Source organism: Coenobita brevimanus, chromosome 110 (genome assembly GCF_032717465.1).
Source record: "Coenobita brevimanus isolate Jiangsu-jjx chromosome 110, ASM3271746v2, whole genome shotgun sequence".
NCBI lineage: Eukaryota > Metazoa > Arthropoda > Malacostraca > Decapoda > Coenobitidae > Coenobita > Coenobita brevimanus.
The window spans coordinates 19,782,452-19,808,259 of NC_137063.1; the positions used below are offsets into that span (position 1 = coordinate 19,782,452).

At 40.2% G+C, this 25,808-nt stretch overlaps 1 pseudogene; it reads left to right on the forward strand.

The window, feature by feature from the left end:
* The first annotated feature begins 20,251 nt into the window (after positions 1–20,251).
* On the forward strand, positions 20,252–20,370 carry LOC145417629 (5S ribosomal RNA; annotated as a pseudogene).
* The last annotated feature ends 5,438 nt before the right edge of the window (positions 20,371–25,808 follow it).

Genomic DNA, 25,808 nt, shown 5'->3' on the forward strand with positions numbered 1-25,808 from the left:
TCAACAAACATCCCAGGGGAAAGCTGAAGGTATGCGCCATAAGCATATGTAATTTTCATATTTTAGGACTAGTAACTGATTTTTGGCAAATATTTTTAAAAAGTCAGTTGGAGCGGGAATATTCAAGCGGGACGCGGAAGGAGCACAAAAATATCCCCATGGTGTAGGGGTTAAAGACATGCTGGGATCCACAGGGACCCCACTCAGCGCACGAAATAGCTTCCATTTCCAATGTTGTTGTCTGTGCCATTTATATACACTAAAAACATATTTGATGCCAACACAGAGCCCTGTAGGACTCCACTTGTCACTCCTCTCCATGATGAATAATATCCTCTTAGTACTGTTCTCCCTTCCTTTTTTCTGAGAAAATCTTGCATCCAACAGTGTAGGTTACCTTAGATTCCTCTTTGGTGGTACAATTTCCATAAAAGTTTTTTGGTATGGTACAATACTCTGTCAAATGCCTTTTTGAAATCCAAATAGATGATGTCTAGCCATGATGGATTGTATTTTATCTTTGATTTCTAGTTTTAAATCGTATGTAACTGTAGAACAGCTTAGTTGATCAGTACTTTATATTATAATGTCTTCTTCAAACTGCCGTTGAGCTTCACTCCTTATCCTTGCATAATCATTTCTTGTCTGCATGTAGTTATTATATGCTCTTTCTCTTTTATGTTGTCTGTATCTAATCCACAGCAAATCTCTTTTCTCTTGCTTTTGCAGTTTCGGTATTAAACCTTTTCTTTATCCTTATTTCTATTTCACTGTGCTGTGAAATATAATTTTGGACTCTTGTTTCGTAGAATTCACAGAATATTTTGTATATAACATTTATATCTTGTCCTCTAAGTTTCTTTTGCCAATCTGTTTCTATAAAGTTCTTCTGTAGGTCATGATAGTTGCCCTTTTTGAAGTTTTGCCTCTTGTTGTACTTTTCAGTATTGCTAGCAACATCATATACTATCCTGAAATTACAGTTTTCATTATTGCTAACATCATATGCTACCCTGAAATTACAGTCTAATACTTCATAGTCTCTTTTGCGGAAAGGAGGAGGATGAATTATGTTGGTAATATAAATTTTTTGCACAGTAAATATTAGATATAATAATGATGGTTCTTCTGATCCTCTCTTTCTAGTGTTTTCCTTTACACTTTGTGTTAGGGAAAATTCCTGTATAAGATCTAGGAGTTTCTTATTCCAAAAGCTTTCATAGCTTCGTATAAATAAAATATTGTATTCCAGTTAATATTTGTGTGGAAATCTCCTGTTTATATATATATATATATATATATATATATATATATATATATATATATATATATATATATATATATATCTTCCATTCTATATAGTAGGGTTCTTAAACTCTGTATTGTACTTTCTGCCAAGTCTTCATATTCACCTCCATCCCATGTGTTTGTCCTGGGTTGGATATATAAACTTGCCACCATTATTTTCCCTTCATATTGCTTTCTTCTGCAATTAACCCTACGTTAGTCCCCTGGCGGGGTAGAACACCTTTAGTACCCCGTTGTGTATGAACATCCACCCCCCCAAAATTCATGTATTGCTGCTAATTTGTCTAATATATTCATACAGCTTCTTGAATATAGTCATCCCGTTACCTATGAACGGGTTAATTTCATTGTACAGTAGCTGATATTTAAGAATATATGTGTTAAAGAATTGGTCGAACATAAACAAAATCGAAATTTGGTTCTAACACTCATTTATTAGATAGAAGTATACAGTATTATATATGATATTGTTTTTACTTCGTCAAAATCATAATAGACAATATACAAACTCCTAATCACTGTATGTTTCATTTTCAGATTCTTTACTAAAATCATAGAGAAATATGTCAGTGCTGTGATATAAAACTAAATCTGTTGCTGACTGGCCATGAAAAGAAAAATACGTTGTTTATGCTTCCAAAAACACACCAAGACGATATTAGAAAAATGTATAAGTCACCAAAACAAGTGCAAATTGTTCCAATAAACATGAAATTGCAAGAAAAACATAATGAGGTAATTACAGAACCACAGGGGAGAAGGAAGCACCGTGGGATTACTACACACCCCAAAGGACGAAAATGCATTTATTCTTCACAAGACCATGGGCAGGAGTGTTAAACTCTCAGTGCTCCCTCCCCTCACGTATTCGGGAAGCTACTGGAGAGGAGAAGAATGTCAGTGTTGCCAACTCAAAATTGTAAGCATACATTTTTTTAGGGGATGTTCAAACACCCCAGGGTACTAACATAGGGTTAATTCTGCTTGTGTGAGTATATCTGATTCTATCCCTTTGACTTGGAGTGTTTTCTTTGCTAATCTCGTATCTCCTACTCCTGTTTTCAAGTTTCTCTCTCTTCTCCATATATTGTATTCACCAAAATTTAAGGAGTCATGGGTAACGTGACCAGATTTACTGGAGCTAAAAGAGGGACAGTGTCACGTTTATACATACACATATATATATATATATATATATATATATATATATATATATATATATATATATATATATTGCTGCATTTCACTCTGAGGTTGCTATTCAAACACTAACGTCTTAGACAAACTCCGAACATACCGTATGGTACGGTGAATGGACGACCGAAGTTGTCAGTTAGTAAGCATAACTAATTCTATATTAACAATTCGTTATTTCATTTGTTTCGTATTATGCATCTATCTATCTATCTATCTATTGCCAGACGCCTCAATCCCGTTTGGGGTGGCCACAAACAAATCGCCTCCAAGTCGCCCTGTCCCCCGCCATATCACTCCCCTGCTCCCAACTCACACCTCCCTCTCTCATATACCTCTCCACCCCATCCCTCCATCTCATCCTCGGCCTCCCCCTCCCTCTTTCCCCCTCCATCTCACTCACATACACTCTCTTCGTCAGTCTTTCACCCTCCATCATGGTTTTATAAAGGAAGGTCAACTTATATCTAATGTAACAGTAATTTTCTAAAGGCGGGACACGTAAGATAATTTGCTAAAAAAAAGTGGGACACTTTAGTCGCACTGAAATAAGCGGGACAGACGTCAATAAAGCGGGACTGTCCCACCTAAAAGCGGGACTCTGGTCACCTTAGTCATGGGATATCCTTGGAATTAATTTTTTGTTTCTGTCAGGCAAATAATATGAGGTTCCTTTTCTTTGGTATAGTCTTTTTCTCTAATAATTTGGATACCGTTCCATCTACTTTTGAGTACATCAACTTAGTCATGTTGACATTGGTTGGGCCTACTACCTTTTTTTTTTTTTTTCGTAGTCCCTGCTATTTATGTGCCATTTTCTTACTTGTAACCATATTACTTTGTAAAAAAAAAATTACTTATCTCTTCATCCTACCATTCACCATTCTTCATTTTGCTTCTTGTGTCGTTTCCTTTTGTAATCCTCATTCTTCTTGAGTTAGGCATCTTTTAACTTATACTTGAATTCCTCTGTATCCTTAATTTTTTTGCATTTTTTAAATACTTCTTCTACAGTGTTTACATTTTGGTGGTTACTTTCCTGGGCCTTGATATATTTCTCTCATATTACCCTAGGCTTTTCAATTCCTCTATGTCTCTCTCACAGATGTCCTCTGATACTTCTTTCAATATAATCATTATATTTACCATCTACTTTTGGTCTCCAGAGATTCTATTCTTTATTTCTTCTTCATCTTTACCAGTGATTACTATAGACTTATTTATTTCAGATGATTCCTTAATTTGTATTGGGTTCTTTCTTATGATTTTTTTTTTCACTTCTCTTCTTATGCTTTTTTCTTCAACCTCTTGTACTATGTCTTCCTTGACTTTTGTGACTTCTGCTTAGCCTATGTACTTTTTGCTTCCTTTGTGCAATAATTTCTCATAATTTCATTTGTCTAAGTTTCTTCTCTTCAGTAACGCTGCTATGTTGTCTCGGACTGCCTGTTTGCCTAATCATTTCTGTATGATTTTTAAACTCCTCCAAAACTCTCTCATGGCTGACCGCTGTACTCCCCATGTCACTTTGCCTCTTTAACAGAGAGCTCACCTCCACTGACAACTCATATATTGTTATGTCGTTTCTGCATAATTCCTTTGCCAATTCTTCATTTTTTCCCTTCTGTTGGTGTAGTTCTCTTCTGATTTCCTCTATTTCCTGTTGCAAAGTTTCTTTTCCAATTTATTAACTTTCTATCTATCTATATATTGCCAGACGTCTCAATCCTGTTTGGGGTGGCCACAAACAAATCGCCTCCAAGTCACCCTGTCCCCCGCCATTTCACTGCCCTGCTCCCAACTCACACACCCTTCTCTCATATACCTCTCCATCCCATCCCTCCATCTCATCCTCGGCCTCCCCCTCCCTCTTCCCCCCTCCACCTCACTCACATACACTCTCTTCGTCAGTCTTTCACCCTCCATCCTCTCCACTTGGCCAAACTACCTCAGTGTGTTCCTCATAACGCTTCTTATCACATCCACATCAACACCACAACGCTCCTTTATATCCTCATTCATCAGCTTGTCTCTCCATTTGACTCCACAGGCTCCTCTTAAATAACTCATTTCCATTGCTCCCACTCTTGACTTGTGTCCTTCCAAACAACGTCCAAGCTTCACTTCCATACGTTAGAGTTGGTATCACAATACTGTCATGTAGTAACTTTTTCATTTCCATGCTCACTTCTCTGTTTCTTATCACTGCTTTCAGTATGGGTGTAGCAGAGAGGAAAAGTTTGAAGGTAATGGAGATGAGATGTCTGAGGGGTATGTGTGGAGTGACGCGTATGGATCGAGTGCGAAATGATGAAGTGCGAAGGAGAACTGGAGTTGTTCGGGAGATGGCTGGTAGAGTTGAGCAGAGGGTGTTGCAATGGTTTGGGCATATGGAGAGAATGGATAATGAGCGATTGGTGAAAAAGATAACTAGATCTGATGTGAGAGGTGTAAGACTGAGAGGAAGACCACGAATAGGATGGATGGACAGTGTGAAGAGAGCTCTGGATGCGAGAGGGATGTCTGTTGAGCAAGGAAGAGTGGCTGTGCATGACAGAAATAAATGGAGAGAAATTGTGAATGAATAAGTGATGACGCAGCCCTGAGGGGATATTCTCCCTCATTTGGTCTGATCAGTTAGTCAGGTCAGGTGCGGGTAAGGGGATGGGTCTGTTATGATGTGGCAGGGGTAAACCAGTTCTGCTGTCGGGCCCTGCTGTGGATGTCACTGATTGCATTGCGCAGTTGACCCTTGTGCGGTGTGATGCGGTGAGGATCTGTCCGTTCTCCCCTTTGGGGCTAAGATGCGAATGAATGTGTTTGAATGGATGAGTAAATGGAGAGTGAGTCGTCCTGTGTCGGCTACCTCCCTTTCCTTGGGGGAAGCAGCCTAGGTATATAGATAGATAGAGATAGATAGCTTTCAAAGAACCAGCAACCTTTCTTCCCTGCTGTACCCTTTCAAGCACTTCACCCTCCAAACCTCCATCCTTACTCATCACACTACCCAAGTACTTAAACGTACTCACATTTTCCAATTCCTTACCATCCAACCTTGCTGTACATTCACTGACTTCACCTCTCTCAAAAACCATCACTTTACTGTTCCCTACATTCACCTTTAAATTCCGTTTCTTACACACTCTCCCAAACTCATCCACCAAGCCTTGCAGCTCCCCTTTGTCGTCACTCAACAACACAGTATCAATTGCAAACAACAGTACAGGGAGTTTCCAAACATTATCCTCTCTCACCAGGCCACTCCAACATCCACTACCCTGCCTTGTACCTCTTTTATTACCCCATCCATGTACAAATTAATATACCATCTACCAAATTAATATATTGTTACGTCCTTATCCCACACTGCCACAGGCTTCAACAGCAGAAGTAGTATAGAAAGGACATTTCCCAGTGAGTTCTTCTTCCTATGGTTAGCCTTTAGATGTAAATCACACAAGCTCAGCTCAGGCATTGTAAATAAACACTGGCTTCTTATGTTCACTGTCTTTATTTTCCAAATAATTACACTTAACCCGAGGCATCCCGTCGACGTATGGGTGCGTTGCAATATTTTGCATTTCCAGTCCCATCAACGTACTGGTACGTCGCGCAATTGCAAGGTTCATAATTTGCACAATTTTTAATTTTCATGCATGAATTTTTGTACGTATACACGGGACACCTTCCTCTATTCCACTACAAGATGCCAAGCAGGGACAATGCCTTACACCACATAACCTCCCCCCCCCCAGCATGCCATTGTCTCGGCAATTCACCTGTTACCAGTGACCTGGCCAATAAAGACATTCAGGGCCAGAGTGATTCCCCAATCGATGACAATGTGGAGGACAAAGTTTACATAGCAACAGAGGAAGAAATAGTCAGAAATGATGATCAGGTAATGTGGCAAAAGAAGGTCAGGTATGGTGATGAGTTAGTGAGTGAAACAATGCTTATAATGCCTGTATTACTGTTTGAAAACTAATATACTCTCATACTACATATAAATTCGTACCAAGTAAATAAATAAATACCGTTTATGAGTGGTGTGAAATAGTTACTCTCCCATAGAACTCGTTTTCTTTGGTGCCAGCCTGTTAGAAAACCCAGTCAGGTAAGGAGGTACTGCTACCTGGATCGAGTATTTTAAACCTCAGGTGAGCGATATCTCTATGAAATGTCGATGTTTCTCACCAAAAGCGTAGGTTTTAGCAAAACAAAATTTTTTTCGAAAATACCTCTTGATTGGGGGGTGTCGGAGGTGTGAAATAGCTCAGGACATGACGGGTTAAATACTGCTTTACAGCTTGACTATTTTCTCCAGTACCGAATATATACAAAACTTTTCACGAACTGCACTTACACTTCACTGTTTGCCAACACTACACTGTTTTCACAAGTACAGTCTCCAGCAAAAATTGAGCGACCGGCTCGACGAGCAGGTTGGTATATGTGGCACCGACACGCCCCCCATTTCATCCCCTCCCCTCCCTCCCTCATTCCCATTCATTCATCTACCCTCCACCCTTCCCACATTCGAGGGCAAGATTGTAACCTACTCACATTGTATCAACCATTCTTCCGTCATCCATTTGTTTTGGGAAATAATGGTTTTGTTATGATAACAAATCAAAACACATTACACAGTGTTTTACTCTGTAGTATAATTATTTATACACCACGATCTGTACACAGGGTGATACTGAATAGTAATATATTCGTATGATAGTGAGGTATGTAATCATACAATTCCTCATTTTGACGACTGTATCCAGTCAGTGTGTAACGTTGAAGAGTCGGAAGCTATAAATAAGATGTCTGTAGTGGTCGTTGGTGTGTGTGTGTGGGGGGGGGAGGGGTAGCTGGCAGTCACACGTTGTGGTGGGGGCATGGGGAGAGGGAGATGGGCCCTGGGTCGATGGCTCTGCCTGGTGTGTGTGTGTGTGGGTGTGTTCTTACCTAATTGTATCTTTACAGGAATGAGTCTAGCTCGTACTGTCCCGTGTCGTAAACAATATTTATCGTACATATCCTTAAATTTGTGAATTGTTTTGGCACACACTATTTCATTCGGTAGTGCATTCCACTGATCAATTGCTCTATTTGGGAAACTAAATTTCCTTACGTCTTTATCACCTCTCTTCTTATACAGTTTTTTTGCAGTGTCCTCTTGCTGATGCTTCCCCATAGGTTAAGTAATCATTTATGTCTATTTTCTCCTTCCGTGATATGCATTTATATAGCCTAATCATGTATAGTATAGAAAAAGGTAGAGCGGACTGGCTCTACAATGTATGTCAGACGTTCAACCCGGCCTCTGCAACTTCCATTTCACCGCTTCCTGTCCGATCAGCGAAGTTAAGCAACGTTGGGTCTGGTTAGTACTTGGATGGGTGACCGCCTGGGAACACCAGATGCTGTTGGCATAACTCCCTACGTGTCAAGTGGGGTTGGTGGAGGATTAGTGCCCCTCCCTGTAAAACAATTAACTCTGAGCCCTTGGCCACCCTGTTTGGGATACATGGCGTCTGGCAATGAATGAATGAATGAATGTCACCTTTTTTTCCTTCTCTCCTGTAGTGTTGGTAGATTCAGTTTATTTAGTCTTTCTTCGTAGCTTAGATCCCTTAAGCTTGGTACCCATCTTGTAGCAGCCCTTTGAACTTTTTCAATCTTGTCTATGTGTTTTTTGAGATGAGGACTCCAGACTACTGATGCATACTCCAGGGTTGGTCTGATGAATGATGTTATTATCTTTCTTAGCATGTCTTCATTTATGTATGTGAACACTATTCTCATATTTGCAAGCAGTGTATACATGTTCCGTACCTTCTCACTGATGTGATCAGCCGGAGATAGTCTGTTATTGATAATCACACCTAGGTCCTTCTCTCTTTCTGATGTGTGTAGGGTTTTATTTCCTAACTTATAATCCCAATCAGGTCTTTTTCCACTTTTACCAAACATGATTACGTGACACTTGTCCACACTGAATTCCAATTGCCATGTATTACTCCATTCATAAAGTTTATTAAATTCTTCTTGTAGCTCTTTACAAGAGTCTGTGTTAGTAATTCTCCTATGTATTTTTGCATCATCTGCAAACATATTTAGATAATTTTCATTTCCAGTGTTACTGTCTATATAATTTATATACACTAAAAACATGATTGATGCCAGCACTGAGTCCTGTGGTACTCCACACTTCTCTCCATGATGAGTAATTTCCCCTTAGTACTGTTTTCATTTCTCTTTTTATGAGAAAATCTTGCATCCAACAATACAGTTTGCCTCGAATTCCTCCTTGATGGTACAGTTTCCATAAAAGTCTTTGGTGTGGTACTGTGTCAAATGCTTTCTTGAAATCTAAATAGATACTGTCCACCTATCCTTCTCTTTCCTGTAATATGTTTGTTACTCTGTCATAGTAGCTCAACAGATTAATAACACATGATTTTCCTTTTCTGAAACCAAACTGTCTTTCTGTTATCATGTTGTGTTCTTCTAGATGATTTACCCAAGCTTTTCTTATAAACTTTTCTAGTACCTTGCCTACAACACTGGTTAGTGATACTGGTCGGTAGTTAAGTGGATTTTGTCTATTCCCTTTCTTGAATAAGAGAACAATGTTTGCTTTCTTCCAAAAATCAGGTAGTTTACCTTGCCTCAAGGATTTCTTGAAAATTAAAAATAATGGTTTACTTAACTCTTTTACACATTCACGTAGCACCCAACATGAAATTTCATCAGGACCATTTGCTTTTCCTTTGTCTAATTTACTTACCTCCTCCTGTATTACTTTTTCTGATATTTGTAAATCTGGTAGTATGTGTGGGCATGCATGTTCCACATAATCCCTCTCAAAATTTTCTTCTTCTGTAAAAACTGATTGGAAATTCTTTAGTGCTTCACAAATATCCTTTTCTTGTGTATAGGTGATTCCCTTGTCCGTAATGGATTGTATTTTATCTTTTACTTTGGTTTTGCTTCTGATGTAGCTGTAAAATAGCTTCGGTTGATCACTACTTTTATTTATGATATCCTCCTCAAACTGTTTTTGGGCTTCCCTCCTTATTCTAGCATAATCGTTTCTTGCCTGTTTATAATTGTTATATGCCCTTTCACTATTGTGTCTTCTGTTTCTATTCCACAACAAAACTCTTTTTTCTTTTGATTTTTTACATTCTGTATTGAACCAATTCTTTATTTTCTTTTCTGCTTCTTTGTGCTGTGGGATGTACTTCTGGACTCCCATTTCATAAAGTTCACAGAATGTTTTATATATAGCATTTAAATGTTGTCCTCTAAGCTCCTTTTCCCAATCAGTTTCTAAGAATACGGTAGTTCTTTAGGTCATGATACTTTCCCTTTTTATAGTTTAGGCTCTTTTTGTAACTTTCATTGCTATTAACTATGTCATAAGCAATCCTGAAGTTGCAATTTAGTACTGCATGGTCGCTTTTGCCAAATGGAGGGTGATATATTAAATTGTCAATATCGTTTTCTTGCCTAGTAAATATGAGATCTGGCATTGAGGGCACATCGAGTCCTCTTTTTCTGGTGCTTTCCCTTACATGTTCCGTTAGGAAAAACTCTTGCACGAGATCCAGAAGCTTTTGGTCCCAACAGCTTTCTTGGCTTATTACATCTAGAGTATTCCAGTTTATATTTGTATTAAAATTTCCAGTTAGTATAATTCTTTCCGATTTCTCTTCCATTTTTTGTAGTAATGCTCTTAAACTCTGAATTGTACTCTCTGCCAGGTCCTCATATTCGTCTCTTGCCCATGTGTTTGATCTGGGTGGCATGTACAAATTGGCTACAATTACTTTCCCTTCAGATGTATTGATCTCTACTACAATCAGTTCTACTTGTGAAGGTATATCTATTTCTATTTCTTTGACTTTTAGATTCTTCTTAGTATTATAATCCCATCTCCTTTTTTTAAGTTCTTATCTCTTCTCCATATATTATATTCCTCTAAGTTTAGGATGTCATTTGATATCCTTGGTGTTAATTTTGTTTCAGTTAGGCATATCATATGTGGTTCATTTTCTCTGATATAATAATTCACCTCAAATAATTCAGATACCATTCCATCCACACTTGAGTAAATCAACTTAATCATCTTGTTAATATGCTTCTCATGACTTGGTTCTACTACCTTCCTGCTTTTTATTTCCTCCTGTTTATGTACCACTTTCGTACCTGCAATCCAATTTGTAAAAAAAATGTATTCTTCTCCTCCTCTGATCTTCCCTCATTTTTTGTTTTTGCTTCCTCCCTCTTCTCTTTCAGTAATTCCAGTTCCTCATGTGTTAGGCATCTTTTTTATCCATACATTTTTTAACTCCTCTTTTTCCATAAGAGTCTTCGCATTTTTAGTATCTCCTCCACGGTGTTTACACTCTGGAAGATTACCTTTAGGGGCTTTGACTTGCTTCTCTCGTATTTCCCTAACCTTTTGTGTTCCTTTATGTCTTTACTACAGTTTCCTGTGATACTTCTTTCAATATGCTCATTACATTTGCCATCTCCTTTTTGTCTCTGGAGATCTTGTTTTTTACTTCTTCCTCTTCTATACCAGTGATTACTATAGATTTGTTAATATCTACTGAATCTCTGACTAACTTAGGATTGTTTTGGATTATTTTTTTCACTTCCTTTTTAATGTTTTTTTTTTTTTTTTTTTTTAATTCCACCCTTGTTTCTAAGTCTTTCTTTACTTTCACCATTTCAACATATGTGGTTTCCACATCATTTTTGTAGCTTTGCACAGCTTCATTCACCTGTGTTATATTCACCTCAATATCACTGCTCTGGTCTGTCAGACTGCTTACTTCCCTAATTGTCTCTGTATCATTTTTGAACTCTTCCATAATACTCTCGTGGTTGACAGCTGTACTTGCCATATCACTGATTTTCCTCCTAAGTGAAGCCAGTTCTACTGTCAACTCATCTATGGTTGTCTTTCTTGTTGACTTCCTTTCCTAATTTTTTTATTTCTTCCTTTTGCAAGTGCATCTGTTTCATAATTTCATCAATCTCATTCTGAAAAGTAGTGATGGGCAAACCGAGTACTTTCTGCGAACCGAGTAATTCGGTATTGATTACTCTTCAAAACCAAGTAAACCGAGTACCGAATGATTACTTTTCACTCAGGTGGAAAACAGAAATGAGAAAAGTGTAGGGATAGCTGGGAGGAGGGGGGTTGATGGCAATCTGATACGCAGGAGGCTAGGGGAGCCAAAGGGTTGCCAAAGATGAGAATATTTCAAATTTATTAATACATAACATTCATTTCGACCAAGAATATAATGCCTTTAATCAGGAAAAGAAATCTTGCAGCGATAAGCAAATTCAATTTATTAAAACTATTTTGTGATGAAAATTTACTTTTAAATCAAAATTCTCATATCAAAATATAGTAAATATACATAGAACGGAACTTAGTTTTCTGAAACTGAATAGAGTCTTAAAATGCAGAAAATTCAAGCTCATGATATTCTAGGAATATTGAACTACTTTCATACAGGATATCTGGCTATCAGCCATTAAATCACTTCTATTCCTACATCAACAAAGAAGAAATGTAAAAGGAAAACGATTTTGATGCCACCTCAAGAAAAAAAATAATAAAACATTTCACTTCACATGAATATTCTTTTTTTTTTTCTTTTTTTTTTTTTTTATGCGAGGAAGAAGGAACCAAAGGCCATGGCCCGCAGTAACAGTTCCCTCCAAGAGAAAAACAAAATACAATAGAGAGCCAAATTCAAGATCCGATCATTTTGAGATGCCTGGACACACTGCGTTTGAAAGACTGGAGATCATAGGCAGCAGGAAATACAGACAGAGGGAGACAGTTCCAGAGTTGACCTGTTGCATAAATGAAAGACTGGGAGTAACGGTTAACTCTTGCATTAGAGAGTTGGACAGAAAAGGGATGAGAGTTTGCTGCCAGACGAGGTGGAGGAATGCAAGCAGACAGTTCAGAGGAGCAGTGACCATTAAAGTAGCGATAGAAAAGAGATAAAGATGCAACAGTGCGGCGAAGAGACAGAGGTTGAAGGGAGTCAGTAAGAGGAGGAGAGTTAATGAGACGAAAAGCCTTTGACTCCACCCTATTGAGAAGAGCTGTATGTGGGGAGCCTCCCCACACATGAGAGTTGTACTCCACACAGGGGCGGATAAAACCTCTGTATAGAGTCAACAATTGTGCAGGGGTAAAGAAAGAGCGGAGTCGGCTTAGCACACCCAATCTCTTAGAAGCAGATTTTACAAGAGATGTAATATGATCTTTCCAAGATAAGTCCCGAGTAAATGAAACCCCAAGCATGTTCAAGGATGATGCAGGATTAAGCTGAATATTATTAAACATTAATGGGTATACCTGTGGAAGATTTTGCCGGGTTGATAGGTGTAAGAACTGAGTCTTAGATGCATTAAAGACAACCATATTATTTTTACCCCAGTCAGCGATACGAGCCAAGTCAGACATTAGGTGTGCCATAGCCTCATCCCTTGTTTCTTGAAGTAACTGTTGAGATGGGCGTTGCGGGAACCGAAAGGAAAGGTGAAGGGTGGAGTCATCAGCGTATGAGTGGATAGGGTTAGATGTACAGCTTAGAAGATCATTGATGAATAAAAGGAAGAGAGTTGGTGATAGGACAGACCCCTGAGGAACACCACTGTTGATAGATCTAGGAGAAGAACGATGGCCGTCTACAACAGCGGCTATAGAACGACCAGAAAGGAAGCTAGCGATGAAGGCACAGATAGAAGGATAGAAACCGTAGGAGGGCAGTTTGGAAATTAAAGATTTATGCCAGACTCGATCGAAAGCCTTTGAGATGTCAAGTGCAATGGCAAAGCTTTCGCCAAAGTCCCGAAAGGAGGATGACCAGGAGTCTGAAAGGTAGGTGAGAAGTTCGCCAGTGGAGCGTCCCTGACGGAACCCATACTGACGATCGGAAAGAAGGTTGTGATAGGAAAGATGCCTTAAAATTTTTCTATTAAGAATTGACTCGAAAACTTTTGAAATACAGGACGTTAAAGCAATTGGACGATAGTTGGAGGGTTGGGAGTGGTCACCCTTCTTTGGGACTGGCTGAATGAGAGCAAATCCAGCAAGAAGGAAAGGTACAAGTTGACAGACAAAGGCGAAAGAGTTTGCCTAGGCAGGGTGTAAGCACAGAAGCACAGTTCTTGAGAACAACAGGAGGGACCCCATCAGGCCCATATGCCTTGTTAGTACTGAGGCCAGTGATGGCAGAAAATACATCAACTGAAGAAATTTTAATGTCAGCCATGAGGAAGTCAGAGGGGAGAAGTGATGGAGGAACAGCACCGGAATCGTCTAAGGTGGAATTGGAGGAGAAAGTCTGTGAAGAGATCTGCTTTATCAGTAGAAGAAATAGCTACAGAACCATCAGAGTAGAAAAGAGGAGGGAAGGATGATGAGGTAAAGTTGTTAGAAAGATTTTTGGCAAGGTGCCAGAAGGAGCGGGAAGAATTCAAGTTGGAGAGTTGAGAGCATTTAGTATGGATGAAATTATTTTTAGTAGAGCGAAGAACAGACTTAGCACGATTCCGGCAGAAACGTAAAGATGATGTGATTCAGGGGTGGGTTGGCTCCGGTACCTTTTGTAGGCCCTCTCCTTGTTATGGACAGCATTAGAACAAGCGTGATTAAACCAAGGCTTTCTTGCGTTAGTCAAAGGATATGAGAAAGGAATGTATGCTTCCATGCCCGGTGAGAATAACCTCCGAAATGCGCGAGGCACACTCAGATGGCTCCCGGCCATGGAAGCAATAATCATTCCAGGGAAAAATAAAGAAGTACTGCCTGAGGGCCTCCCAGTTCGCGGCTCCAAAGTGCCACAGACGACGTTTCCCCTGGAGGGTCCACAGGCCGCACCGTGAGTGATAGGACAGGTTAAGGTAATAAGGTTGTGATCGGAGGAGCCCAACGGAGAGAAAAGATTAACAGAGTAAGCAGAAGGATTAGTTGTGAGGAAGAGGTCAAGTATGTTGGAGCTCTCTCCAAGGCGGTCAGGGATACGGGTAGGGTGCTGTACAAGCTGCTCTAGGTCATTAAGGATAGAAAAGATGTAGGCTTGTTCACCAGGTGGATCCGTGAAAGGAGAGGAGAGCCAAAGGTGGTAGGAACATTGAAATCTCCAAGAATGGAGATTTCAGAGAAAGGAGAAATGGACAGAATGTGTTCCATTGTAGAAGTAAGATAGTCAAAGAATTTTTGATAGTCAGTAGAATTAGGGGATAAGTAAACAGCACAGAAATATTTAGTCAGAGAATGACAGGAAAGCCGAAGCCAGAGTGTGGAGAATTCAGAAGAATCAAGTTCAGGAACACGAGAGCAAGATAAGTCGTTGCGTATGTATACACAACAGCCACCTTTGGCTTTGAAATGAGTATAGAGAAAGTAGGAGGATACAGAAAAGGGTTTGCTGTCGGTTGCCTCAGACAGCTGAGTCTCCGTCAGAAAAAGAAGGTGAGGTTTAGAGTAGGAGAGGTGGTGCTCAACAGAGCGAAAGTTAGATGAAAGGCCGCGAATGTTGCAGAAATGAAGAAGAAGAGAGTCAGACAGTGGTTCCAGGCACCTCGAGTCGTCACCGGGAGAGGGGCAGATGGCGGGGGCATTTATGGTCCCCCCCCCCTGGGGACTCCGAGGCTTGATTAATAGACGCCATTTGTGTTGATTTTTGAAAAGGAAGTGTAGTGTGTACTGTGCATGTAGTTTGGTGAAGATAGTTAGAGAAATTTGTACTGGAGAGCATGCTGGCCTACTCTCTGTGTAACTGAGACACTGAAAAAGTTCAGCAAAGGGGGATGGTCAGGAACTAGTCCTGAGGGCTGATGAAACGGGAGCTCCAGCACTCCCTGTCATCAGCTTTCCATCCACCTCGGGAGTACTGCCCTGCTCGACTGGTGCTACAGTCTACTCCTCACATACTAATATTCACAGGAATATTAGTATGTAAAAAGCACAATACTCTCAAAACAAAAGAAAAATGATTTAACATTATTGTAACATTAATGAATTCTTTGAAGGACTATTTTGCATTGTTTAGAGATTAAATCGATCAAGTAATTGAATTGCAAGAACTGAGTAAACTGAGTAGTACTCACTCAAACCCAAGAACCGAGTAAACCGAGTACTACTCGGACCGAAACGCACATCCCTACTGAAAAGCCATCTCTAGTCAGTGTACTCATTCCACCAGTTTATTGTGAGTCTCCATTTCAACCAGTTCTTGATAGAAATCATCATCCTGCTTTTTACCTTTATCCTTTTTCTTTTCCAAGTTTGTTTTACTAAAGTATGTGGTCATCCTGCAGTACTAAAAGCACATATACTACATACATTCTCTGGTGCAGTCGTAGACTAAACAAATGATCAGCAGATTTTGTGCATTCTTGCACTACTATGTTTTCTTTACTGTTTGAACAAGTCTTACTTGAAACTTCTTTTTTTATATTAGAACACCATTTAGTCTAACCTGGTACAGAGCTTGACTCATATATAGATATTAATTTAGGTAATGCCCCTGGCCAGGTTGGCCAGGTATGGAGTGGTGGCGACGTGCGTCTGCTATCCTCGGTGCCTCGTGTGTGTGTGTGTGTGTGTTTTCCACCAATGCTCATAAACATGTCTTTATTATCACCCAAAAGTAGTTCACTACAATATTGTCCACGGCGCCATATAGTAGTGATCCTTATAGTTTAACCTGCCGTGTCACGTTGACGCATATATATGTCCACACATTTTGTCACTGTCAATCCCGTTGATGTATATAAATGCACATCAATTTCAAGGTCCCTAATTTGCACATTTTTCAATTTTTGCTCGTGATTTTTGGTAAGTATACACGGGACACCTTCCTCTACAAGATGCCAGGCAGGGACAATGCCTTACCCTGCATGACCTCCCCCCCCCCACATGCCATTGTCTAGACAATTCACCTGTTACCAGTGACCTGGCCAGTAAAGAAATGTTGTGCCACGGTACGAAATTCAGGGCCAGAGTGATTCCCCAATCAATGACAATGTGGAGACAAACTTTATGTAGCTTTAGAGGAAGAAACAGTCAGCAATGATGATCAGGTAATGTTGCCAAAAAAGGTCAGGTATGTTGATGTGTTTGATGAGTGAAACAATGTTTATAATGCCTATTTTACTGTGTGAAAACCAATATACTCTCATACTACATATAAATTTGTACCAAATAAATAAATAACTACCGTTTATGAGTGGTGTGGAATAGATACCCTCCCATGGAGCTCATTTTCCTTGGAGCCAGCCTGATAGAAGACCAAGTAAGGTAAGGGGTACTCCTACCTATATCGAGTATTTTAAACCCAAGGTGAGTGATTTCTCTATGAATTTTCGATGTTTCTCACCAAAAGCGGAGGTTTGAGCCAAAAAGAAAAATTCCAAAATTGGTCAGGATTGGGGGGAGTCAGTGGTGGAAAATCAGTCGGGATGGGGCGGGTTAATGATATGGCAAATAAGCATTTAACCCGTATAATCCCACTGTCGGCATGGTGCTGACAGTACAAAATGTCTCAATTAATCCCAGTGACGTGATGGTGCCTACAGCAAAATTCGAGCTCTGTAGCACGTCTCAAACTGCTTTAATCTAGCTTATTTTTTGCTAAGGAGTTGCTTAATGTATTGGCAACACTGTGTCCAAGCAGTTGTAATACTGAGTTTGGTTCTGCTTGGGTGGGTAACATCAGTGTGCCACTGTCCATCGTAGCGTCAGGATGTCATGAAAATCATGCCATTTTTCCGTCTCATTGGGCTGGAGGAGGCTGTTGAAATTGTCACATGGACCCTTCTGTCCCTTCATTTAGTGATTCTTCAGATGAGAAAGACCTGGATGACTATTCTGGGACGGAATATGAGCCAGTGGAGGACACTGAGAAAGGGGAATCCCCCATTTTTCTCCCCTGTTCTCTCTCATCCCGCCCAGCTGGGTGGGAAAATGTTGCTCACAGCTTGGGAAACTGGGCTACAAACACGACGGATGGCCATCCTGCTCTTATTTCTCCTATATGGAGTACTTTTTTTTTGCCTTTCCTTGATTTATATGCCCTTTTGGATTGTTTTATGCAATAAATTGTTTTCCATTTTTGGTCCGGGATTGGGTGGGTATAAAATTGCAAAAAATCCTGGGATGGTACAGGTTAATGATCAGTACACAGTAAGACCTTATTTTCTATGTTATTCAATCAGATATGCAGTGCAATAGCAGACTATAATATATCAGTTTGAATGCAGCTTTTAACTCTACAGCATATATCAGGCTAGAAAATGAGATCTCTAGTAAAATATTCACTATTGTCACTATACCACATGTTATCGCAGGGCAACTGGAACAGGGCGATATCAAAGGTGGTGGGTGGTCCTATTCGGTGTTGACAGGGTTACCTTGTCACTCTCCCAGTTACCCACAACATTCTATTGTCATATAAATCCAGTGTCTGGCCCGATTGTTTCATATCGTTTTAAATTGTGACCTTAAATATACCAGTAGTCAGTTAGTCTTCCTTATTAAGTATTTGCGTAATCAAAACTGTTTGTCCATTCTAAAATCCTTCCCTCTCTGAGGCAATTGACATTTCAGCTGATGATAGTTAATGGGAAAGCCATTGCCACAGAGAGAGAGAGGAAAGTAGTAACAGACACCGGACACAAGTTGAATAGCACACAATCATAAGGTTAACCTGATCGCTAAGTCTATTACGTTGCTGTAAGTAACATTGACCAGTGTGAAATGTAACTCGTCAAACCTTTGTTAAAAACGTTCTAGCTGAAAATGGATAAACTGATTTATCTGCTGTATGGCACGATGATGTTGATTAGCATAAGCTGCAATCGAGACAAGTTTGTAGATCATCCTTTTGGCCAATTTAGTTATTGGTTACCTTTTTCGAAATAGGTCGTATTATAAACGTGTGAATTGCTAGTTACACCCTATTGCAGTTATAACTATATATGGCAAGGTTATATTCCTGATATTGTTTTCAGGTGGTGGTGGGTCTCTTGCTGGAGTGAGTGGCAATAAGTGGCTGCGGCAAGGGGTGGAGGGGCTTGGTTGTATGCAGTGCTGGATTAACCATTCTGTGGCTTGGTAGGCAATGCAGATTGTTGGCCTGCAACATATAGATCTCTTTTTTCCATTATTTCCAGTGAAATTTTGGCATGACCTATAATGGCCTTTTTTGATTGCCTGATGGGTGATGGCACGTATTTGGACACCCAAAGCGTATATTTATTCTGCTCTGGAAGTCTGGATGGCCTGTGATAGGCCGTGGCCTGGTAGGCAGTTGCCCATTTTGCCTATATCCGGTAATCTGGCCCCTGGTACAATGCGCGGCTCACTCTATTGTTGGCTGTTCTGTGTATGAAATTGACATTGATACTTATAATACTGTCAGCAGCAATGAATGGTGTCTAAATATTGACTGACCTTTGGTAATGCCAGCAACTATGTCATGGCCTTGGCTTGACCAGCTTAGGCGGTTTAACCACCAGACAAGTTGTTATCCAGTCCCTGTTGCCCAACGTTATCTGATAAAATATAGTAAAACATCAATAACCAAGATAATACTGACCATGTGTTTTACTTATCAGTGACATTTTGCTAGTATCACACATGGGGTATTAGTAGTAACTAAGGGTAATGACCTATAAAAGAGTTTGTATAGTAACAGTGATTATGTCGAGTAAGGGAAGGAGCACACCACCGACCACTACAGAGTGTTTAATGTTACACACTGACTGGATACAACCGTCAAAATGATAAATTATATTACATACCTCACTATCATATGAATATAATACTATATCACCCTGCACTCAGATCGTGGTGTATAAATAACTATACTATGGAGTAAAACACTGTGTAATGTGTTTTTATTTGTCATCATAACAAAACCATTATTTCCCAAGACAAAATGGATGACGGAAGAATGGTTGAGACAATGCGAGTAGGCCTTACTCTCTTGCCCTTGAATGTGGGGAGGGTGGAGGGTAAACAAATGAATGGGAATGAGGGAAAGGGGGAGGGGGTGAAACTGAGGGGTGTGGCAGTGTCACATACCAACCTGCTCATCAAGCCATTCGCTCAGTTTTTGCTGGAGACTGCACCTAAAATATACAAACTTCACTGACACTGCACTGATACTGACCTACACTCAAAATGAACTGAAAACTGACTAAACTTCTCTAGTCTTTTCCTCATCCTTATATAGCCTTACATTACTCTTGAAACTTCTAGCACAAACTTGGTGGGGCAACAGTTAAAATAGTAGGAGACATCCAAAACATACAAGAGTTTTGTTACACTGCATAACACTGAATTATTTAGCACACAACTTAACCCGCTGACTCCTGTTGACATATATATACGTCCGAACATTTTATCACTGTGCTCCTGTTGATGTATATAAATGCGCTGCAATTGCTAGGTCCGTCATTTGCACATTTTTCAAATCTCGTGCATGATTTTTGGTATGTATACATGGGACACCTTCCTGTACCAGATGCCAGGCAGGGACAATGCCATACCCTGCATGACCTCCCCCACCCCTGCACGCCATTGTCTTGACAATTCATCTGTTACCAGTGACCTGGCCAGTAAAGACATGTTGTGCCACGGTATGAAAATTCAAGGCCAGAGTGATTCCCCAATTGATGACAATGTGGAAGACAAAATTTACATAGCATTACCACATTGAGTACACCGCTTCCCGTCCGATCAGCGAAGTTAAGCAACGTTGGGTCTGGTTCGTACTTGGATGGGTGACCACCTGGGAACACCAGATGCTGTTGGCATCCCTACGTGTTAAGTGGGGTTGGTGGAGGATTAGTGCCCCTCCCTGTAAAACAATTAACTCTAAGCCCTTGGCTACCCCGTTTGGGATACATGGCGTCTGGCAATGAATGAATGAATGAATGATTAGAAGAAACAGTCAGAAATGATGATCAGGTAATGTTCTCAAAAAAAGGTGAGGTATGTTGATGTGTTTGGTATGTGAAACAATGCTTACATCGCCTATATTACTGTGTGAAAACCAATATACTCTTGTACTACATATAAATTCGTACCAAATAAATAAATAAATACCTTTTATTAGTGGTGTGGAATACTTACCCCTCTCATAGAACACGTTTTCTCTGGAGCCAGCCCCATAGAAAACACAGTAAGGTAAGGGGTACTTTTACCTGTATCTGGTATTTTAAACATCAGGTGAGCAATTTATCTATGATTTTTCGATGTTTCTCATAAAAAGCAGAGGTTTTAGCAAGAAAAAACAAAATTGAAAATCTGCCGGGATTGGGGAAGGTCATTGGTTAACCTCTTAACCGCAAGGCGTCACTTTCATGTTGCTCGGGTGCAATGGATCATACAGGGGGGCGTCACTTTTGCGATTCTGTGTTATTTTTAATTCGCCCAGGCTTTGAAGTGGTTGCTTGTATCATCTGTCAGTACTGCCAGTGTCTAACAATAGTCAGTGCTGCTATTGTCATCTGTACTCCCATCCATTGTTGACAATTTAGCCATTTCTCACCGTTCTTGACTCCCCTCCCTACCTCCCCTCCATTACCCTCTCCTCCCACCTGCCCCAGCTGCACCCCGCTAGGCAAATATTGCCCGGATTTTTCCACTAATTTCATCCATTGGAATGAGCCCTATGCCTTATTCTCATACAAAATAATATGTGTAAAAAAGAAAAAAGGTAATTGATAGTGTCATACACCTGGAATTGGCTAATTATCACCTGGCAACACCCCACATGGACTTGTTTGCTAAATTTCCCTGTTTATTTCCCCTTGAAAAATGCTTTATGGCCTGTTCTCTTAATAAAAACATATATAAGAAAGGAAGGGAGAAGCCTAAGTGATATTTACATTCACCTGGAACTACCTAATTTCCTGCCAATCATTTTATAGCATATAAATTAGCAGCTGTCACCTCGCTGACATTGTCAACCCTTGGTGGCCCCATATCCACCTCGTCATTCAGTTTAGTGTTGTCTCTTGAGATGAAAGCACGTAGCACTCACGCGCCTCCATTTCCGCCACTTCTAGAGGGCCCTGTGACCTCTACCCCTACTAAACCTCGTGTGGGAAGGGGTAAAGGACTAAATGACTCTGCTGTGGAGCATGAACTGGCTAATTTATCCGTGATATTGATGAACAGTGGCTACAATCTTTCTGGTGAATCATGTGATGAGCCAGTGGAGGATATGGTGATATACTACGAGTTCTTCAGTGTCCCAAATTCATCCTGGCTCCAAGGGAAAGGAGCCCTTAGTTACTGGAGGTGACAGTGTATAACATAGTGTAAATAAAATGGAAATGGAAATAATTACTAATATAAGAATATGAATACAAATACCTTGGACTAATGACAGTGAAAGCTTTACTCTCTACACTAGTTTACTGAACAAGAAAGTTAATGCCCGGAGTGAAAATAAACTACTATTACTGAAGGAAACTTATAGATAAATACTGTATATATATATATATATATATATCTATATATATATATATATATATATATATATATATATATATAAGTGTAATAAAGTAATAGGAATATAAATTGTGAGTGTGTTTATTAATAATAAATGACAGAATACCAGCGGGGAACATACCTTCAGCTTTCTCCTGGGATGTTTGTTGAGCCTTTGTTGACTACCGTAGGACTTGTGGAGACTTCTGAAGTGTTATTTTTTTTGGTGTATGGATTCCAAACTACTTGAAAATCATAGAATAGTGTTTCTAGTGATAATATCAGGCTGTGGTAATCATATTACGGGGTGTCGGGAAGTGTAAAGTGGAGACTTCGTTACCCAACTTCAGAAGTCTCCACAAGTCCTACGGTAGTCAACAAAGGCTCAACAAACATCCCAGGAGAAAGCTGAAGGTATGTGCCATATGCATATATAATTATAATATTCTAGGCCTAATAACTGATTTTTGGCAAATGTTTGTAAAAAGTCAGTCGGAACGCGAATATCCCAGCGTGAGGTGCACGAACCGCCTCTGACATGCCTGCATTTAAGGGGTTAAAAATCTGCCGGGATGGGGCGGGTTAAATTAATTTACACAATTTAACAATCACATAAAACATTTTTAGAGAAAAAGAGCACAAAAATTAATGCATAACTTACAAAACCACACTAACAGACAGCAGGCTAACTGGCAACTCTGACTCATACCAGCACTACGATAAACATTGGAAATTATCCAGAACAATCTAGCTAACAATCCAGCTTCTCAGCACTACTCCCTCACTAATCCTCTTGTTGTCCCAACAAAATTACTCAGTGTATAAAATCATAGTCCTTAATCCAAACTAAACAATTAATTATACACAATCCTTCAACTTATCAGGTCTTCTATGCTGCTTCCGACGATGTCTCTGTTCTTCTGCAAAGTCAACTCCTCCAGGAATGTCTTGGTCCTCTTCTTGATGCACTTCTTCTCTTGGGAAACTGTCATTGTCCTCTTGCACTTCAGCTCCTTGGTCCTCAACATCCTCAGCTGCGGGTGAGCACGATTCCAGGGAGACGTCCCAGCTGTACTGTCCTTGTCCATGGTACTGCCACAGACAATTCATGTGTACCACCTTTGGGTGAGACTTAATGCCTCCACAAATCCGATACGTTATGTCTGATAGGTGGTCCAAAACACCGTTAGGCATATCTCGTGGGCTCAGCAACTTTGTGGCTGTCGCTGTTTCCTCTGAAGATTATACAACCAAACTTTGTCACCATCTTTGAAGCTCACCTCACTTACCTTGGCATCATACTTGCATTTCATCACCTCTCATGAAAACTTATGGGCTCCTCACACTTGATGATGTACCTCAGTCAGCTTTTCCTGAAGAAGCTTCGCATAGCTGAAGGTGTCTGTAGGCAGCTCTTCACCAGCTGGTCTTTCCATTAACAAGTCAACAGGTAAGTGTAACTCATGGCCCAACATCAGTTTTGCAGGTGTGTAGTTGGTAGACTCATCGGATGTAGACCTATATGCCATCAAGAACAGAGGTAATTTCTGGTCCCATGTCTTTTGTCCCTCTATGCAGTACTTGGCCAGTTCTTGTCCCAGGGTCCAGTTGAATTTCTCCACCATCCCATCTGACTGAGGCCTTAGTGGGGTCGTCCTGGTCTTCTTAATCCCCAATAACTTGTAGCACTCACGGAACACAGCAGACTTGAAGTTTCTACCCTGGTCTGAATGTAGCTCCTGTGGCATGCCAAAACGACAGAAAAACTGGTCAACCAACACCTGAGCAACAGTAGCAGCCTCTTGATCAGGGATAGCATAGGCTTCTGGCCACTTTGTGAAGTAGTCCATGGCAACACATATATACCAGATTAGTCTTTCAGTGAGTGGCAAAGGTCCAGCAATGTCCACTGCGACTTCTTCAGTGCACCCACTTCGTACAGCTACAGAGGGGTGCAACCACTTTTCTTGGCACAACATACATCACAGGCCTGACACCACTTTTCAACGTCCTGATGCATGCCAGTCCAGTAGAGCCTATTGCTGCCGGCTTAGAGTTTTCTTCACTCCCAGGTGTCCACTAGTGACCTGGTTATGAGACTCAACCAAGATCCCAGACCTATTCATTCGGAACCACCAGTTGCCAATACTTGCTGAGGCCGTCAGGTGTCTCCCACTGATGCTCCAGTAGGCCATTGTTCAAACGAAGGTCCTACTGATTCCAGTAGGTTTTAGTTGCAGAGCTGAACCTGGAAACTTCTTCCCAAGACGGTTGTACTGTACTCTGGTGCAGCCACTGTAGCACTGGTTGTAAATCTGCATCCTCCATGTGCAATTGTGCATCCTCTTCAGATCTTCTTCATCTGACGCTGGCCCTATCACTGGAGTACGGCTGCATTTCTTGCTATGGTCTTCTTTTTTACTACACTGCTGGCACTCTGGGTCACAAGGCCGATGTCTCAGGCTGTCAGCATTGCCATGTACCCGCCCAGGACGGTGCTGTACCTCACAGTTGTGTTGGTCCAGGATCCTGAGCCAGAATGCCAGTTGACCTTTCGGATTCTTTAACATCTTCAGCCACTTCAGTGCCACATGCTCTGTCCTGATGATGAAGTAGGACCCATACAAGTAGGGAGTGGAAGAAATCAAGCCTCTTCATCACTGCCAAGAGCTCCTTAACCCGCCCCGTCCCGACCACTTTTTCACCACTGGTACCCCCCAATCCCGACCATTTTTCGACCCTTTTTTTTTTTGCTAAAACTTTCGCTTTTGGTCAGAAACAATGGTCAGTGACAAAGAAATTGTTCCCCGGGGTCCATAATTACCTTAAACAGGTATGCCTTGGTCCCACCTGGCCCCGTGTTCTCCGTAGGCGGTCTGAGCCTCTAACGTTTTCTATGGTATTATAAGTCTGGGAAACCAATGAAAGTAAGTAGATATGTATTTATTACAAACATAAAAACATGTGATAAAAGAGTATATTGGATTTTATACAAAAATAGAGCAGAAATAAGCATTGTACCATTGTGCGAAACGAGCAAAATCGGGCAACTTGGTCACGATGAATCGCTAACATTCGAAAATCATGATACATATCATTTTTTTTACTTACATAATACTTCTACAATAACATTATACCATTTTACATTTTACTGAACTGTTTTTACGTATTCACAGGCCTTTTGAAAACATTTAGCGTAATGTTAGCACTTATTTACGTAGTGAGTGAACTCGCTGTGACTGTTGTTTCAACTCGTATTGTGTTTTTTCTACTTACATAATACTTTTCTAATAACATTATACACTTTTCAACTTTATATAACTGTTTTGAGATAATTTCAGGCCTTACGTAAATATATAGCGTAATAATAGCACATAATAACACACACGGTGAAGTCGCTATGACTACTATTTCAACTTACAACCTATTTTTGTACTTATATAATAATTCTCCACTAACATTGCACATGTTTACACTTGATATAATTGATATCACATAATTTCAGAACTTACGATGCAACTGAGCGTCATATTAGCGCGTACTTACACAGGGAATGTTATCGCGATATCATTTGTTTCATCTTACACTAGTATTCAACTTATAAGATACCTTACTACTAACATTACAACAAATTTCACTTTATATAATTCCTATCACATACTTACTGACCAGAATGTGGGTGTACTCGTGACATCAATTATTACAACTTACACTATTGTTCAACTTATACGTTTTATTCATGCTAACATTACAC